Consider the following 19,421-nt stretch of genomic DNA (forward strand, 5'->3'; position numbering starts at 1 on the left):
GTTCTTCTATTGTGTTTTTGTGAGCTTTGGCTTCTTTCTGCCCTGGGCAGTCTATGCTACAAATGGTTGACTGTTGCTCCAAAGTGCTATCAGTTTCGGGAGCACTAAGTGTGTCACCAGATTCAGATGTGGGCATGTCCACCATAATGTCTTCTAAATCATGGCATCTTTCTGGACTTGCAGTTTCCGTGGTGTGTGTTACAGGGCTATGTGCGACTGCACGTTCTTTAGGCGGCTTTCTTTGACTTTTCGCAGGCTTCTGTAGAAAACTAAATACACTTGGCACAGCATCTTCTTTCAGACGTCTTGTTCCGGAGGCATAGTTGGCAAAAAAGTCGTTCTCAACAAAATGCAAGGAGCACACCTTTGTATGCTTCTTTATCACGAAATCCTTGCCCTCGTCCCTGCGTATGGCTGTAATCCACTTCTTTTTCTTTTTCGGGTCACTTGGAAAGCTCAGAAAGGAGACCTGCAAGGTAGATTTGGGCAGATAAATTTGTAAAGAGCCACATTACACAAGGCTTTATCGGTGATCGCCCTGCATTTGAATCTTGTAACTTGTAACTCTTGTAAGGTGAACACACTTCAAGATGCATACACGTTAAGAACGTGTACCCATTTCCTTATAAGTACTTCTCTCTAGAAAGCCATTGTTTGGCTTCGCTTTATGAACATGATCTTGGCCAGAGATACCAAACAGTTAGAACAGGAAGTGTTTCCCCACAGCTACATTTCCACAGGGTAGGGGGTCCACCAACACATTTTAAAACATCTAAATTTATTTTTTATTTGTTTGTTGTGGTGCTCCAACATATGGAAGTTAATCCCCGTTTTGGAGGGAACGCCTAGAGCATCAAGGTAAAACGTGCACGAAATATATATATATATATATATGCGTACTGCTGATGAGGCCCAAGACAGCCGAAACAGCTGTCCAGTACTGGTAGTGCGACGTTTGACTTACAAACATATATATATATATATATACGCGACATATTCCCAAACCAATAGAAATACCAAATAAAAGAACCAAAAACCAAATAAAATATTATATATGAGTAATAATACTAGTGTATTGAATCATGGAATGTTCTCAGAGCCGCAGTTTTGCTGGTCGTTTAAGAAAAAAAAGCGCGTACCTTAAACTCTACCTACTACTACTAACTTGTTACTAGCGTGTTTTCGAAAATCTTCTCTTACGTTAGATCTTTGATCTCAGTTTGGTTCGGAGAGGCCGTAAGCTACAGCCGTATTACCGACAGACGCCTTCTCAGCTTACTGCAGAAATCGCAGCGCGCGCGATTTTGCATACGTACCTTGTTTCCGTGCGTGTCTTTTACTCCGCGCTGGTTGCAGAGAGGCACGCAGCAGCATGATGGCATCACGAATGCCGTCTGTAGCCGACGAACGATGCCGTACGAACTGCTACAATATACGATGAACGACGAACGAGATGAAGACCATTGGCGACCGGCTACGACTCCTAGGCTATCAACAAACAATGGCGGACGTGCGTAGTTCACGCGTTCACGCTAGATGGCGTGGACTTTTGAAAAGACTCTATTTAGACTGTTTTTCTATATGTCATGTCAGCATAGGTGGGGAGTAACGCGTTACAAAGTAGTGCGTTACCGGTAACGCGTTACATTCGAGTAGTGAAATGTGGTAACGCATTACATTTTGGAGAAAAGTAATGAGTAACGTAACGTCATTACATTTTTAATAACTAACGCGTAACGGCGTTATGCGTTACTGCGTGTTCGGGAACATTGCTTCATCGTCTAAACTTGAATGGTTGAGCGAGGACCGTGCCTGCAGAATCCGGGAAAATCCCCGATTTTTTCTATTCATCTTCAACAATAAGAAGGTCACATCGACACCCACGAAGAACGCAAAAGAAGGGTGTTGTTGAGATGTCACCTTTGTTGACCACCTCTGTTTTTCACTCCCTCTGGTATTTTTCGGACGAATGGGGCGAAAACGGCAGAAAAATAGCCTCTACCTGAACAAGTAACAAAGTACCAAGGGATAGGCTGTTTGGATTTGTACTGTGCGAGATAAAAGGTCACCGTCTCTATCAACCTTGACAAGGAGCACTCACTGGTCATTAGGCGTCCTCTCAGCCCAACGGGCGAAGCTCACAGATGAAATTTTTGAACATCAACTACTTCTGCGTTGCAATAAATCGCACACGTAAGTTGTGTTCATGCGTGACCCTTGTTTGTGCCCAACATTACTTGTATTAATTAACTTATGTGACTCACCAAAAATGGTACATATTATAAGCAAAACCTAATGAAGTAATGCAAAAGTAACGGCATTACTGATCAGAAGTAACGGCGTAAGTAACGCGTTACCTACTACCGCAACAGTAACGAATAACGTAACGCGTTACTTTTTGAAAAAGTAGTGAGTAACGGTAGTGCACTACAAAATAAAAGTAACTTCCCACCTATGCATGTCAGGATGACCACAAATTTCCTATTTTGCTCTAGTGAAAAAGTGACTTTGTAAACTCAGTTCGTTTACATGTACATTCACTGCAAAGTGTTCTGCAGTTTAGTAATACACATATTTCACATATTCCTTTTTTTACATTATCTTTATGAGTGTCATTTGAGGATGACTAAGGATACTTCGGTTTGCTCAAGAAGAGACTTGTCAAGTCAATTTTAACTTTCAGTGCAAAGTGTACTGTATCTTGAACTTTATATTACTGCTATATATTATGTTGCAATACTTTCTTTAAATGGTCGTTGGATGTGCCACATGAGGGTCGCACTTCGTTTCTAGCCAACAGATAAGTACCGAACACTATTTTTGTATATTTTGTGTAAAATACTGCGTAGTATTTGCTATTAAAGTAATTGTGTTTGCAAAGGAAAGCTTCATATTTCCATTGAGAATTTCCTGTGTTTTATAAAGCAAGGTGTCCTTGAAAATGTATCAGAATGAAAGAAATACACTACACTACACAGCATGCACTACACAGAGACATGCAGTGAACAATAGTTACTTGTCAGGTTTTTGGAAGCTCATGACGTGCGTTTCGTTTGTTTTCAGTAGTTTCATTTTTGTTTTTTTGTTCTTTTTTGTTTTTTTTATTGTCAAAACATGGCAAGTTTACTCTGCTTCGAGTGCAGGCATATCCACATCCACGGGGCATAGTGGCGAAAAACTATGAGTACCAAATTACTGTTACCACGTATTTCTCTGTGGTGTGCCTCTCGTATGAGGAGTTCCTGCAATGTTTTCTGGGACACCTTGTACGCCTCCCCGTGTAGGCGGCGGCCGTGTATGCTTCACTGAATAACCTCAGGATAAGGATTACAAACGTAGCAATGCGGTGGGTGGGTAAACGTTACACTTTAACCTCTGTACAAAAGTAACGTGGGTAACAACACAGAAAGTGACAGGTTATGCTTTAACCTGTGTACAAAGGTTATCCAGAATATAGGTAACATAGTTACCTTTACAAATAGAAAAAGTTTGCAAGTTTTTTACCTCTATTTAGGGGTTACGGACTTTAGAGTGTGGTTTTAGTTCTTCAGTTAAATTTAATTTCCTTCACTGAGGTTTATTTCATAAATTTATCTACATGATATGGCGCAGAATTACAATGATTCGATTACCGTAAATTATTGTTTCAGGTACCCTAACTGTGCGATACCCGTTTCCGTTTCTGTTACCGTTACCTGCTATATTTCCGGTATAATACTGTTTCCGTTTCTGTTACCGTTTCTGTTACCTCTCCCTGTATGTCATACAGCTTCTTCAACACTCACACATCTGCTCTCGCTAAAAAGTACCGTATTTGGCTAAGGCATTCCTTACAGGAGTGCCACTGCCCTCTACTGCACTAGATTGATGGCAGCATTCTTGGGTTTGCAGCATGGTTCCTTGTGATTTGCAGCCATTGTCGCTCGACACCATCACCCGCGTCTTCACAAATGTTGTAAATGAGACAAGCTGCCCTAATAATCGCTTGATAGCTAGGTTTCGGTGTTCTTGTAGATTTCTAAGAAGTGGAACAAAAAATGTTGATATCTGATTGGAAGTCGAGAAGATAATGTTTACATGTTTCTACTTGCCACCCTTTAAAGTTGTGGTATAATCCGTGGTGTGCTCTTTTGGCTGCTATACCCCAAAGTGACAGCTGTCAAGTGCTCCCATCACATGTGGGAATCGCAGTAAAGATTCAAACCCCTGTAATTGCTCTAGCATTTCACACACCGAAGGCATTTTCTCAACGCGCCTCTCCAGCTTCTCGACCACAACTTCGCAGAGTTCCCTGAATATCTCATTCACAGAGGAACGTCCCAGCCTAAGCAAGTTTGCTATAGTCCTGCCCTCCGCAGAGCTGCTCAGTCAGTACATGGCTATTGCCACTTGCTTGTCAACAAAGATCGGCCCACGTGTCTTGTCGAGATTCTCTACATTTGTGGCCGACAAAAATTCACAAAGCATCAAAACGTCGAAGTAGAGACGCGGAAAAACTGTTTGAAATGCAGCTCAACTGGTCGAGGAAGTGTCTTTTCAAACCAGGTGTCGTTTCTATCATGCTTCCATACCTGCCACTTGAACGCACAAAACTTGTCAGCGAGAGCGGCCAGTAAAATAAACCTGTTTGCGAGAGGCATCTCATCCAATTTATCAGCTTCCGTTTTGGCAGAAACGATCTTTGTATTCAGAAAAGTTTTTTTTCTGCATATGTGCAGCCATCACAAGGGCAGTTGCTATACGCTTTCGGGATCGTGAATCGCTTCGACCACCGCCGTCAGCCATTCTGCAAATCTTGAACACAAATCCTTCACGCCACTTGGTTCTGGCCTCTCAAGCCCTAACGAAGGAGATAACCAATATGTACATAGGCTACTTGCTTCCCACAATTACGATGCTGGAACGAAAGCTGGAGTACCAGGCCATACAAGGACTTCACTTTTGTAGGCCTCTCATCACAGCACTAATGTGTGGCATTCAGAAAAGGTGCCTGTTTTGCATTAAATTTAATACGTGCTCATACACAAAACTTCTAAGCTTTTTCATCGTATAGGTCCGACCGACTCATGTCTGACAAAAGCCTTCATATCGCCGCCGTCGTCATTCTGAGGTTCAAGACAACCTGGATAACACAGGAAGAGCTATGCCAGGAAACAATGCGACTGACTATTACGGAGATGTTGAAGGCTTCTGTTAGTGAATATGAACGTTAACCTGAAGGAGGGGGAACGTGATGCAGATGACTTCTTTACATTTGGCCCATCAACCTCAACGGAAGAGCCGGCTGATTGTGAGCTCGCTCAGTATCCCCTTGTCCCAGAAGACTTCAGTCTGACAGCTTTAAAACCAAGTTTCCCACATACATAGAGAGTATTCGTTAAACTGAACACAGCAGTCCCATCGAGTGCATCTGCTGGAAGACTATTCAGTGTCTGTGCTGACACCTTCACTGAGAAGCGTGTAAGGATAATCGACGAAAACTGAGCGCCAGCTGCTCATGAAGGTGAACACAAGTGTGTAGAATATCATAAGTAACGTTATTCGCAATAAATCATCTTCGTGTACCTCAGCAGACGTGAGGTGGTATAATTTTATCACATTATACGTCGACACGTGACTAGTGGGAAAATAGCGAAAGGGTATTTGCGCTACTATTTTTTCGTAGCGGCTGCAGTATCGCGTTACTTTTATAAATTTGTAGCGATGCTGGTATTGCGCTACTTTTGACTGGAGTAGCGGTATTCGGTTACTTAGTTTGGGCAGCGGGTATAGCACTGCTCATAACCATAGTGATTCAACATGACACTTCGTGGGTTATGCGCAGTTTTGACATGAGAGAGAGAGTGGTGGTGGAGGAACTGCTTACCGTCACGACTATCGCAGGGGAGAGGGCTCCATGCGTCCCGACTTCGCAGGGAACAGCGCCTGAATTTGTCTTAAAGCACCTGAGGAAAAAAACCCATATGAGGAGTAGCGAATGGACAAGCACCGTGTGCTGTTCAATAGCATGGCTCAATGAGCAGCGTATGCAAACAGTATCTCACCTTTAACATACGTAATACGTCGAAAGATCGCACGACCTATGGGCCTGGTCATATTTTACACTTCGATCTCTTTCAATCCACACGCCACATTCTTGTCAGTTGTTTGCCGAACTTAAATCCCGAATTATCGTTATCAATATTCTTGGTTTTACTTGGATATTCGCCCGTTCGCGATATTAGTAAAAACGACAATGAGCATTTTCACAGTGAGGCTCCCAGTGACACCGTCTCAGAGGATGAAGGAGATTTGCACGTTAATTACAGTACCGTGCCACAATTTGACGACGCAGATTTGTTTGCGCGATGCACTGCTGAGTTTAGCTCAAAAACTCTTCCAGGCTCGACGACGACTACCTCAGTGACCATAGTGCTGATTATGTCGTTCATTGTGGCCCATGGGCTCTCCTGGTATGCTGTGAACGTCCTTCTGACCTTGGTTGACGCCATTTTTGGGTTTCAGAACAGTGGTCTCCCGCGCACAAAGTGCATTCTAAGAAAGCGTTGGGCACCGATGTGTGCCTCCTTGGTAAATTACCACTACTTTTGAGACGTATGTGGCTCACTGTTGAAACAGATCCAGGACAAATTACGCTTGTCCTGTGACGTGTGCCTAACAACATCAAGCTTGTCGAAAGTAAATGGTGCGGGGTCCTTTTTTGTAATAGTACTGGGTTTGCAAAAAAAAAAAAAAAACAGTTCTTCGACTCCATTAAAAAGCTGAAAAGTGTGCTCTACAAAAGCCTATGTGAACTGAAATGTGACTGCGTAAGTCATACGAGGCATTAACTGGTGCAACCCACCGTCAGCTTCGTCAGGAACAGTTGCTGAACTGGACAGACTTGACCGTGACAATGAATAAAAATGTAGGCCCACTCTACAAGTCATCAGTCGCGTCCTACCTTAAGTTAGGAGGCGACGTCTTCTGGAAAATACCAGCCTTTAGTTTTGGTTGTATATAGTTTATCAGCATTACGTTGTTAGACCTTACTTTCTATAATGCATGACGAAAACAACGAGACTAGGAAGACGAAAAACTGTCACACAAGTTTCAAACCACAGGGGTAGCCCCCAATGTATTTCTCTATAGACCCACGCGTGCTGGACGAACGCAATGCATCCTGGACAGGCCCTGGTCATACGTCACAGCAAACGTCAAGGCACACGTAGATGGCCGCGCCCGTGATCGGCTGCAAAATCGTTTGTAAACAAAGCGATTACTGTTTCTGTGCAGCTGCGTGTTTCTGTTTTTGGACGTTTTTTGACCCCCGGTAATTGTTTTTATCCGATAATCCGAATTAAACGCGCAGTTTTGTCCATGAGGCCTCGTACTGTTGACCACTTCTAAAGATGCGATTACAACCCATCATTATGACACATTGAGCCGATGCTATCTACTTAAACTAAGGAGAAATGGGCTACCGTGTTGCGGAAGAAGCACCGCATAGTTTACGCTGCAAAATACGCTCATCTCTTGGCGTTATGACGACGGAAATGTCTCGGCAAGCGCTAGAACGACATGTAAACAAAATCACATGACCTTAGAATCGTTTGTCGTCGTACGTTATCAGACTTCTTTTCACATTTCTGATGGTGTACATGCACTGTTTCTTTCTGACTACTGACACCTGTTCGTACGATACGCTAGTGTGCTTGAGTAGGGTATCGTGGCACGTATCATGGGAAGGTGTTTGCGCACAGTGTTCTTTCTGACCAATTTAGCTCTGGCAATTTGTTTCCCCCGGCTAATTTGATGGAGTACATTTTGGTTTTCAAGCACATTACTTCCTCTATGGGTATGCTACCGGTTTCACTTTTCAACGCGCCAAGCCTACTGCGATTCCTCTCGCTGTACAGGGGATTATCCCGATCGAAGGAAGACAAGCCAAATGTTCGTCGGCGATCGCACGTAACTGATCTTCGTAGTCCTTGCAGAATATGCCGAGGATCAGAGAATCCGTGTCAAAGTAGCAGGTAATCGCCGGACAAGTGAGCTTACTCAGCAGGGTTTCATAGAAGAACGAGTACACGGTTAATTTACTGAATTTTAAAATCGTAAAGCCAATCTGCAGGGGGAAATCGCATCGCACTTTTCTTTTGCGCATTTCGTACATGACGCAGTCTGGGGACAAAATTTCCATTGTCACGCATTCCGTCCGACTCCCGAGGCGACTCGCCGTCTCCTCATCGAAGGCTACTGGAATATCCCTCATGTTAAATTTATTTAGCAGCCTTCTCCTGAAAACCGCATTATTTGAGATTTTATAGGAATTTTTCTCGAACGTCGTGCCCGAGGCAACGCGTCTGGCAATATAAAACGCGAGCAGTGCGTACTGAACGAGAGAACGACATACTCAACCTTGTCCTTGCACATGAGCAGCAGATTTTCGCTGTTCGCCGGCTGATACATTAATTCTTCGAGAAGCTCTCGCCATTCCTTCGGTACGACCGCCTTCTCGGGATCCAGGGGGAAGTATCGCGTCAGCGCGTGGATAGATTTTGGACGCATACGTACACGTACCCCACGTCCGAATCCGTGGGGTGATGCATAAAATCCACGCAGCTAAAATCCTTGACCCATTGGAAATCACCGACGGGGAGGTGTTTCATTATACTGAATCCATTAAAGATTGTTGCAGTCTATGAATGATATGAACACCTCCGCTTTATAGGGATCATAGCCACCGTTTTGGGGTACAATGCTTTATAATCCCTCAGATTCGACCATCCAAAACGTCCAAATACACGCAAAAACGCAGAATACACACCTACACTCTAAATCCAGAGACGCCTAAAACGGAGCTTGACGCCATTTTCAGTGTCTTTCATGCCATAAGACGCCAAACTTGGGATCAAGGCCGGAGCCACAAGTTCGGGTATACACTGTTAACAAGGAGCTAAACGGAAGATCGGCCTGTGACGCGTGTCACTGCTGCTGGGACGCCTTAGAAGTGACGCTTGGCACTGCGAAGGGGGAAAGGATGTGACAGATCTAGATGATAAATAGAACAAATCATCACGGACCAGACTGAGGGATTAGCAAGGTGTCCTACGGCATGGTGGTTTTCGTCTGTCTCGTGAAAGTTTTGCCGATGCGTACTCGGTTGCCGTGAGGTGAAAGACCGTAATTTCTTCCTCGGTATTCCATCAATGCTATCGTTTTCACCACATGACAGATAAGCTAACGGGGTGAGCTTGAAACGTAAGCCGTGAAAACCGTTGTGCCTGTGCTTGGTCAAGAGCTAAACGCGTTGCACTGCGGGCAGTCTGCGACGTTTCATAATGGCTCAGTTCACCAACAAGGATATCAGAGGTGTGTGTCGTGGATCCTGCAAAGAAGATCCTCGCCTTTGAGAAGGATGACAACCTTGCTTTTTAAGTACAGGTTTAATGTTCGCTTAAGGTAAGTCAACCTAGCTGTGATGCATCGTACGACACCTGCGTTTTGCTCGTGTTTAACCATCGAAGTACATTCTGTTGCAGACGGTGGACGCATTGCAAATGGCGGCAGGAGAGGTTTGGCTACATCGGTGAAGCGACGATGTACGTTACAAGCGAAATTAATTGTATTATTTCGTTATAGGTGACCGTGAGGCTGTCGATTGCAAGGACGTGAGTTAGAAAATGGTGTACTATTCCAGCATCGCCGTTGGAACAATACCGGCGTGATATTCGGTTTCTTTACAGGTTGATTCCTGTCGCAACGGTCACGCATACGCGTTCAAAATAGCAACTGCTTCTCACACCGAAGCGTGTCTGGGTGCCACCTGCTTGGACAATTGTTCGTCGACCATTTCGTTTGAGGAATTGTCGTGTTCGTCAGTAAGGGTAATCTTGATTGAGCTTTGCAGTGCCAAAGTTCCGAGGATTGTGTGTTCGACGTTTGGAGGACTGCCTGGTGCATAGGATGGGTTGTGTGTCCGTGCAACGTGTGCTCCATATGTGTGTGTTGGGATTAGTGAATCATGTATACTTTCCTTTTCGGCAAACGATGATGTACTGGATGCAATTTAAAGGTACGTGCAAGCCAATAAATTTTTGTGTTTCATGTTCGATGTCCTTGGAGCATTTTCTTCCTTGCTGCAGGTGCCTCCTACGGGGCACCTGCAGCTTTCGCAGGCACACAGTCAGAGTCAATAAACACAGTGCCCATTCTCAATTGAAAATAGTCAATCACCAGTCCATAAAAAGACACATAAAAGCCAGTGAATACAGTGCCTAATCTCAATAGAAAATAGTCAATCGCCAGTCAATATAAAGACACCGGCCAATTATCAATAAGAAAACGATAAGAATCAATCGCCCATAGATTAAATGTAAATTGACATTTCACTGGCATACGTTGACGGTCAATTGAAAGGAGACGTATATTTTCGTAAGGGGTTGCCATACGTTCCGTATGCCGATGGCGCAAACGGCATTCTACCTACCACCCTAGTCAAGAACTTCGCACCCAAAGATGTTAAAGACTTCAAGAAAGGAGAAACCATGAAGGCAGTTTGGTTCCGAAAGTGCGACATCCAGATGCAAGGTTTCTACGATGCTGAGGTTATGAGGAGGTGTGTACATGCCTCAAGAAAAGCTGGAATGGATGAAGAAGGCAACATCTGATACCAAATTTATAAGGGAGGCCATGCGCACGATATGGGCACCAGAGGAGCTCCAATGGCGGAGTGTTACTGGACAGGCATGCGAAAGTAAAAAGAGTGAAGGAGAACCTGCAAGACGGGCCCTCACCCCTCGGAAGTTAACAGCTGTCACTAGTGAGTATATTTCACGTTTGTTCTGTGCAAAGTATCATATCTTTGTAACTTGTACTAGATGGCTAGACTACATGTAATAGATAGGGCCCTCGGTTTTCGGGTGAAACCCGGTAAAGCCCGAAGTTACACCCCGATTTGAACGACTTACAATTCGGGTTAAACCCGGAAATCCAATTTCCCAAAGTGCGACCACAGCGTTCCATGCCGCGAATCTCGAGGCCCGGCCAGCCGGCAGTAATCGCCGGAACCACCGCGTCCGCGCTGAATGACTCATCTCGACTACTACTGTGGCGTCATCTCATGCACTGTGTACGAAGCTACTGCCACCGTCCAATCAAAGGCTGGCTGCGCACGCGCCTCTTGGAGATTTACCCGCCCGCAGTTGTGGATGAGACGCGCCGATGGTTTTGGTTTATGTTGTGAGCAATGGGACGCAAACGGAAATCGCTACAGTCTTGGGCTGCCGAGCACGATGACCTCGAAGTAGTGGTGAAAAAGCGAAAAGGTGGAGAAGAAGAGCAGACACTGGTGTGCAAATATTGCAAGATGGAAATGGTGAGGGATCCGGCGAAGAAGCCCTACGACCGACTTCTGACCTTGCGTCTGCAAGACACGTGAAATTAAAGGAAGAGAGGCAGCACCCAACAATGTTTGATGTGTGCTATCGTCAACGAGAGCGTGAAAAGACGGCAGAAGGTGCCATCCATGCTTGCGTAAAGGCATTCTGCGAGAGCGGGATCAGTCTCGAGCAAGCAGAAGGATCTATGGGAGACTTCATCGGAATCTACTGCCCCGCAGTGAAAACAATGCCCGGTGTGACGCCATCGAAATACCTCACCGAAGTGTTCGAAAAGCACATGGAGGATATCAGGGAGGACATAGGTGACTCGAAAGTCTCTAGCTGTCATCATAGATGAATCGCCCGACGTGACAGGTGTGCTGACAGTAAACACACTGGTGTGTTTCTACAGCCATAACCGAAAGCAGAAACAGATTTTTCTCACTGATGTACGCGTGTCAATGCATGCAATAGCTTCACGCTCGGCCGCGTCGTGACAGACGCCGTGAGGAAAGTTGGCAAGACTTGGCATGATGTAATAGCTGTGTCTAGCGACTCGGTAGAATACATCAGGAAAATGGTAAAGGACATTCGTGCGTCTGAGGTGGTGAAAACTGTCCATGTGCGCGATGTGTCACATCTTCTTCATGTAACTGTCAACCATGCTTTGTCATCAGACTCAGTCAGCGATGTGAGGAAGGTTGTCACGAAGTTTGGCGCGGTGTTCAAACACGCAAATAAGTTACTCAGTGAATATGCTATGCTCTCTGTGTGGCAAATGGCGTGGAACCGGCCGACGTTAAGCGCCCAGCAGCAGTGGTGCCTCACCGATGGGGGAGTTTCTTCTCGTGCTTAGAAACAACAGTTGAATTTTGGGACTGCCTCACAGAAGTTGTGGAGCAACATGCTGAATCAAACAACAAGGCAAGGGACATTGTAGACCTTCTCAATGGCCGCAAGGCATTACTGCATGCAAAGGCTGTGTTGCTCCTAGAGTGCCTTCGGCCCATCATTGAAATCCAGCGCAACCTCGAAAGCGGAAAATTGCTGCTCCCTGAGTATAACTATCTGTATAGTGTGAAGTTGCCAGAGGTATTTAGAAGCGTAAAGGAGACTAGTGGATCAAGCCAGACATCAAAGACTCTCCTTGTGATAATGCCAAGAGAGGTGTCCACCGAAGCCAAGAAAGCCTGCAAGGCATTCTCGCAGAAACTACTAGAAAAGTGGGGAAGCACCACTAGGCGTAACCTGAGTGAAGCAGGTCCTGCCCTAGATCAAACGGACATCTGGGAGAAAAGCGGAGTGCTTGACCCGCACAAAAAGATCTTCTGTAATCCTGACTTCAACACTTACAAGGACTTTTTTTCGCTTGCAACAGATATCAATGACGAGCTGAGGCAGCAATTTCATATGTACATGCAAGAGCCACCCCCTGCAAACTCGCACCTTCAAACCATTCAGTACTGGGATGCTGTTCAGGAACAATACAGCTCCCTTTCAAAGGCAGCACTTGCCCTCAAGTGCATGCCCACGGGCAGCTGCGACGTAGAAAGGAGTTTTTCGAAATTACGCGACCTGCAGCGCCCCGATCGTTCAGCAATGGGCAATACTTTGTTAAGTATGCAGCTCATACTTTACGTCAATGGGAGTTACCGCAAGCCCAAGTGACACCACAATTCATCAGAGTATGTATTTCTGTTGAACATGTGGCCGATATTTCAGCTAATCAGTAATAAACGTTCACCTTGTATTCCGTTGGCACATTAAGCAGCCTTTCTGTCGTCCTTCCTTTTTTTTAAACCCGAAAACATGCTCACGCACACTATTTCACCCGATTTTACCCTGTTTTGCAGCCCTTGATATAGCACCCGATTTTTACCCCCGATTTAAAAAAAAATAAAACCCGAAAAGTGAGGGCAATAGTAATAGATGGTTGTTTGGTAATCACGCATGGGATGCCTAGTCATGATAAGTGACTCTTGCCCCATTGCTATAGTTTCTTTGATGAGGGATATAGTGTGAAGTATAGACAAGTGAACTAAATGTGGCCTGCGCGAAGGCCAGCACACTCCTGAGGGTAACCTGGTGATGCATCTCGTTCGTCATGAGGCGGGCGCTTTTGGCATGCTAAGTAGTAAGTAAGGCCTTGTAAGCAAGGCCTAAGTAAGGCCTTGCTGTGTAACACGTATTTAGAAGCGTGGTGCAGGCACTGTCAGTATACTGTTGCCCAGTGAATAGTTTCTACACATATGTTTGGCATGGTTGCTTGGATACCTGTACATTCACTATGCCCGTACATGGGTCCTTAACTTTGTGACTCGACTCAGTGACTCGAAATGCTGGTATACAATTGTATTGAGATATTGAAAGATCAATTGCAGCAAATTATTGTTAAGCATCAGCATTATACATTTTTACAGATGCCTTCGAGAGGTACGTGACGAAGCACCCGTGCCCAAAGGGCTTGAGGAAAGAGGTGCGCCTCAACAAAAGAAACCGGCACATTGCTGACTACCTGAAGAGGCTGTAAATATTGTAAATAGAGTGTAATAAATGCAGCAGGTATTGTTTTGTCTGTACATCTCCTTGCTCTCTTGCAATTTATTTCCCATGCGGAATAATCCGGGTCACAGCATAGCGTCCACAGTGTCCACACCCTTGCGGAGTTCACATCATATGAACGGAGTCCGCATAGGGCATGCGGACCTGTCCAATAATGCCGCATTGCCTCTTTGCGGACTGAAAGGATACGACTTTTCTTAATAGGGCGGATACATATTCATATGGCTACGTTCAACTCAGGAAAAGGTGCTGCCGCCAGGCTTCGAACCTGGGCCTACTGATTTCCGGTGAGATATGCTACCGCTAGAACAGGGTAGCAGGACTTTTTCCTGAGCTAGAGTGCCGCAGTATACAAGAGAGACAGACATGGACATCGAAATGAACGGAGGAGGGGGGACAAGGGAGATCTTACGCTTCCTTGCACACATTCGCTCTCACATTCACTCCCATAACGAACCCAGGTTGGTGTCAACTTTTATAGTAACGTAAGTAGCTTGAGCTCATTCTACAATTAAGACAAACGCAACATTTAAGTATAGTGTAAACAACTCTCATGAAGGCGGTATGTAAGACTAATGGCAACGCACCGTTTGGCACAATGTTTGGCTCCGCAGTACATTTAGGCTGCGTCTACTAAAAAATCGCCCGACAGCACCGGTAGGGGGCAGCGCTAGCGACAGCAGGCGCTGGTTTAGTAGACAAGCTCCCTGGTTTTGCTGAAAATGGCGACCAACGAGCAGACGACGAGATCCCCGATGGTACCGCGCAGTCGATTACAGGATGTTCTTATTTCCGAAGCCTCAAGCTGAAGAAAGACAGATGAAGAGCTGTGTATAACTGGCGCGCTTTCCGTCCTTACTACAAAAAGGCAAATAGACAAAGAATCCGAGGACATGCGCGAGAGCCGCCTTCAGGTTAGTCTCGCCGAAAGCGCATCTCGGTTCAACCCCTACAACTTCCAGACCGATTTTAGAATGTCACCAACATCATTTGAGGTTAGTTCCTGTATCCACGACCCGTATAGGCTGCATGTTAGCGTTGGGTAGCCACTGTGACAGTGATGAGCCCAGCAGTCGATGTGGACGCCATGTTCAAACTACGCGGCGGGCGATGTCGCCTGCTACCGTGACGTCACACAGCCAGTAGCAGCGCGCTCAGCGGCTCCCGACCTGCTGCCTGCGCTGGCCAGCGGGAGCAGCGGCGCTGCGGCAGCAGGTGGTCTACGAAACGAGCGCGCTGCCCTAGTAGACGGAAACTTGCCATTCGCTGACAGCGCTGGCAGCGGCGCTGCTTTAGTAGACGCAGCCTTAGCGTTGATCTAGAAATTGTCAGCACAAAGTTGGATTTCTAATGCGCATGTGGGGGAGACCGTGTTCAGGCTAATTTCGTCCGACGGTAGCACCTTCTTGTCAATTTGTGACAACTCGTTCACAGCGGCTGCCTCATGCGCTCTCTTTAGAGATTCAGCACAATGACACGCTCATGCGGGTAAGTACACTTCCTGAAGTTGTGTGCACCTACCGTCACTCATCTGATCAATAGGCTGTAGCTACCACAACCGTCGTCTCGCCCGGACGACCCTTAGGATGGGTGTTCCGATCGAAGTGGTCCTCCCAGCCTCGCCCACTCGGGAGTGAAGACTTGACCAAAGTGCCCGCACCATTCAGGTGGACTGAGCGACCGCCACCCATGTGACCCCCCTCTCCCACTGTCAGAGGAAGAACTCAGGCTCCGCTGCCCTCTCTGTGGGGTGCTGGACTTCATCGACAAATTCATCGCTGGGGCTCGCCTCACAAAGAAAGATCCGTGGCCGCTCGTACATCCGGGGACGTTGCAGCTGAGCAGGCCACCCTTTATAGACATAGGCCAGACCTCCTGAAAAAGAGGGAGAACGGTTGCCCCGTCCGGACATCGAGCCCCGTCTGACAACCACATGGACGATACCATCCTCGACAATATGGTGTGAATCTTGGCGGTAGGGGCATGTGGACTTCAGGCACGCCCCGCAATACGCTGGCGTGGGGGGGGGGGGGGCACAGGCGTTAGAACCATCTTATGATATAAGGAGCCGTACGCCCAGAAAGGGATAAAAGGCATCAAGAATGATGCGGGAGGACTCCTGTTTCGTGTGGCGATAGGGACTGCTGCAGTGTCCTGTTAGTGTGAAGTATGCAGTAAACCTTGTATGCTGTTTGTTTGGCTTTGTTGTGCATTGCCTCCCCTTTGCCGTGGTACTGACGAGCTGACGCCCCGAGGTTCTGAAAACACGGGTTTCAACAAGTGTCACAACATCGTGCTAAATGCAAATATAGTGCAACTCTATGCAGTGTGTCGGTGTGGTATCCTGGCAGTCATTACTATCCAAGGAGGATAATAAAGTTTTAATGGAACATGACGGCTGTGTTGATTCAGTACTGTGTTTGTTGTCTTATGGTGTAAAACACAATAGTAACAGTGTGTAGACAGCCACAACGTTTCCCCACAGGGGAAGCCTCCCGCTACGTAAGTCGAGCAATTTGTGGGCAACGTGTGGCAGGTCCATTTTCTGACTGACACAAGTTAGACAATATAATAAAACTTGCACACTGAGTTACACGCATACAGACCGCATTTTTTGCCAGTGGATTAATTATAACCCGTGGCATATTTACGTTCAGCATTCTGTAAGCACCATTATACTTAGAACCTATTCCCCTACTCTGTGTTGTGCTTGCTGTGGAGGACGATAAATAAATTATTTTACATTGAATACGCACACCAATGCCCAAAAATTAATTCACACGCTCACAAATTAGCAGCTCGCCATAAAAAATATGCCAAAACTTTTCGGAATATCAAATGGTCATGTATTAGTCAAGCAATGGTAGGGGCCCGGAATTAAAGCATATTGTAGCAGCACTAGCTGCACCAACATCTCCTTTGGCCACATGACCCTGTTTGTGCCCTGCCATCTCGCGCTCACGAGACGCGAGCTAGTTACTTCTTCTTCTACTCGAGCGACCGGCTAGGACGGTCAATAAAATAGTTTGGTCCGACTTGACGCCTTTTGTCTCCTGGCCTCACTCAACACGCGACAACTGGTGACCCGGACGTGATGGCCACTGGACCCCCTTCTGCTACTGGCCCTCTCCCAGGACCAGCAGGCCACTTTCCGCCAGTCCAGCAAGTCCCAGGACCACAGCAACAGAACGTTGCGGTGCCCGCTATTGCGGCGCCCCTGTTGCCCCCACCTCAAGTTTCCGCCGTCGCTATCAAGCTGCCGACGTTTTGGGCCGCCGATCCCGTCGTATGGTTCGGGCAAGCTGAGGCCCAATTCGCCCTTCGTCTCATCAGTGACCAACTGACGAAGTTCTACCACGTCGTTGCCGCACTTTCCCCTACTGATGCTTCCGAGGTGCGCGACTTGGTTGCCTCCCCACCGACACAATCACCATATGACGTGCTCAAGACTGAATTAATTCGCCGGACGTCTATGTCGGAGCAAAAGCGATTCCAGCGCCTGCTGACCCAAGAAGAACTCGGAGATCGCGCGCCTTCTCAGCTCTTACGGCGTATGCGCCAACTGCTCGGCGACCGTCCCGACAGCGCCGTAATCGACGATTCCCTGCTCCGCCAACTCTTCCTCCAGCGGTTGCCGGCCAATGTCTGCATGGTTTTAGCCGCTGCTGGCACCATGAGCCTGAACGACCTGGCCAACCTTGCCGACAAGATCATGGAAATGGCACCACCGCAGATCGCAGCTGTGGCCTCGCACCCCCCTTCTCCGCCTACGGCTACTGGTTCCAGCTCGCCGCAAGCAGTGGACCTTTCTCAGCTCGTGGAACAGATCTCCAACCTGCAGCTGGAGGTTGCAGCCCTCCGCCACTGCAGTCCTTCTCCGTCTTCACGCCGATCCCGCTTCGCGCATCGACGTTCCCCATCTCCAGCTGGAATTTGCTGGTATCATCGCCGTTTCCGCACCAAGGCTCGCAACTGTACACCACCATGCACCTTCCAGGGAAACTCCCGAGCCAGTCACTAGATATGGCGGCTGGTGACTCTGGCACTCGTCCATCCCGCCTCTTCTTTGTTCTTGACAACAATTCCGGACTAAAGTTTCTTGTTGACACCGGCGCTGACGTCAGTGTGCTTCCGTCCTCTCTTTTTCGTTCACCACGCAAGCCAACGTCCCGCACCCTGCAAGCTGTTAATTCCACGCCGATTGCGACGTACGGAGAGCATTCCCTCACTCTCGACTTGGGCCTCCGCCGCTCCTTCGCATGGATTTTCCTTGTGGCTGACTTGCAGTACCCTATTCTGGGAGCAGACTTTCTGAGCCATTTCGGTCTCATGGTGAACATGAAAAAACGCTTGCTCTGGGATGCAGAAACCCGGTTTCGCGTCAACGGCATTCCCTGTCGCCATTCAGTGTGCAGCCGCATCGCCCGCTTCAAGGCTGGAAACTGTCCATACTCCGCCATCCTGCAGGAGTTCCCATCCCTCTTGAAGCCATGTAACACCGAGCGGCCCGTGATGCACACAGTGACTCACCACGTTGTCACTACAGGTCCTCCCGTGCATGCCCGTCCTCGTCGCCTGGCCCCCGAGCGCCTCGCCATTGCGAAAAAGGAATTCCAACACATGCTTCAGCTTGGAATCGTCCGGCCTTCTTCCAGCAGTTGGTCATCAGCCTTGCACATGGTACCGAAGAAGACCGGAGATTGGAGGCCGTGCGGCGACTACAGAGCCCTTAATAAGGTTACTGTGCCAGATCGCTATCCCATCCCGCATGTTCACGATTTCGCCTCCAATCTCCACGGCATGACCATGTTCTCCAAGGTCGATTTGGTAAAAGCTTACCATCACATTCCAGTAGAACCCTCCGACGTTTCCAAGACTGCCATCGTTACACCATTCGGCATGTTCGAATATCTCAGGATGCCCTTTGGTCTGCGAAACGCCGCCCAGACCTTCCAACGGTTTATGGATCAAGTGCTGCGCGGCCTTCCCTTTGCGTTTGCCTACATAGATGACATCCTCGTTGCCAGCGGGTCCCCCGAGGAGCACGAAGACCACCTTCGCGCGCTTTTCCAGCGTCTCCAAGAGTTCGGCATTGTTGTGAACGCCGAAAAATGCGAGTTCGGCAAGCCATCGCTGGAGTTCCTCGGGCACCTAATCAGCAGCGACGGCATCCGCCCTCTCGACCACAAAGTTCTTGCCATACGCAACTTCCCAACGCCAACGTCACTGCGTAAGCTGCGAGAGTTTTTGGGAATGGTGAACTTTTATCGACGATTTATTCCATGCTGTGCGCGCATTTTGCGACCTCTGACAGACATGCTGCGCGGCACGCCATCTTCAACGCCGTTTTCGTGGACGGAAGAAGCGAACACCGCTTTCCTCGCTGCCAGACAAGCCCTTGCAGACGCTACTGTCCTCGTCTACCCGAAACACGGCGCGCCAACTAACATCATGGTTGACGCCTCTGACCATGCTGTTGGCGGTGTCTTACAGCAG

At 47.5% G+C, this 19,421-nt stretch overlaps 1 long non-coding RNA gene across 1 annotated transcript in view; it reads right to left on the bottom strand.

The window, feature by feature from the left end:
• Positions 1-19,421, bottom strand: part of LOC135387061 (uncharacterized) — a 191,439-nt gene that overhangs the window by 72,843 nt on the left and 99,175 nt on the right. The window contains exon 5 of the long non-coding RNA XR_010420818.1: positions 5,867-5,945. This is a non-coding gene — a long non-coding RNA (uncharacterized LOC135387061). The remainder of the gene's footprint in view (positions 1-5,866; positions 5,946-19,421) is intronic.

Source organism: Ornithodoros turicata, chromosome 3 (genome assembly GCF_037126465.1).
Source record: "Ornithodoros turicata isolate Travis chromosome 3, ASM3712646v1, whole genome shotgun sequence".
Classification (NCBI taxonomy): Eukaryota; Metazoa; Arthropoda; class Arachnida; order Ixodida; family Argasidae; genus Ornithodoros; species Ornithodoros turicata.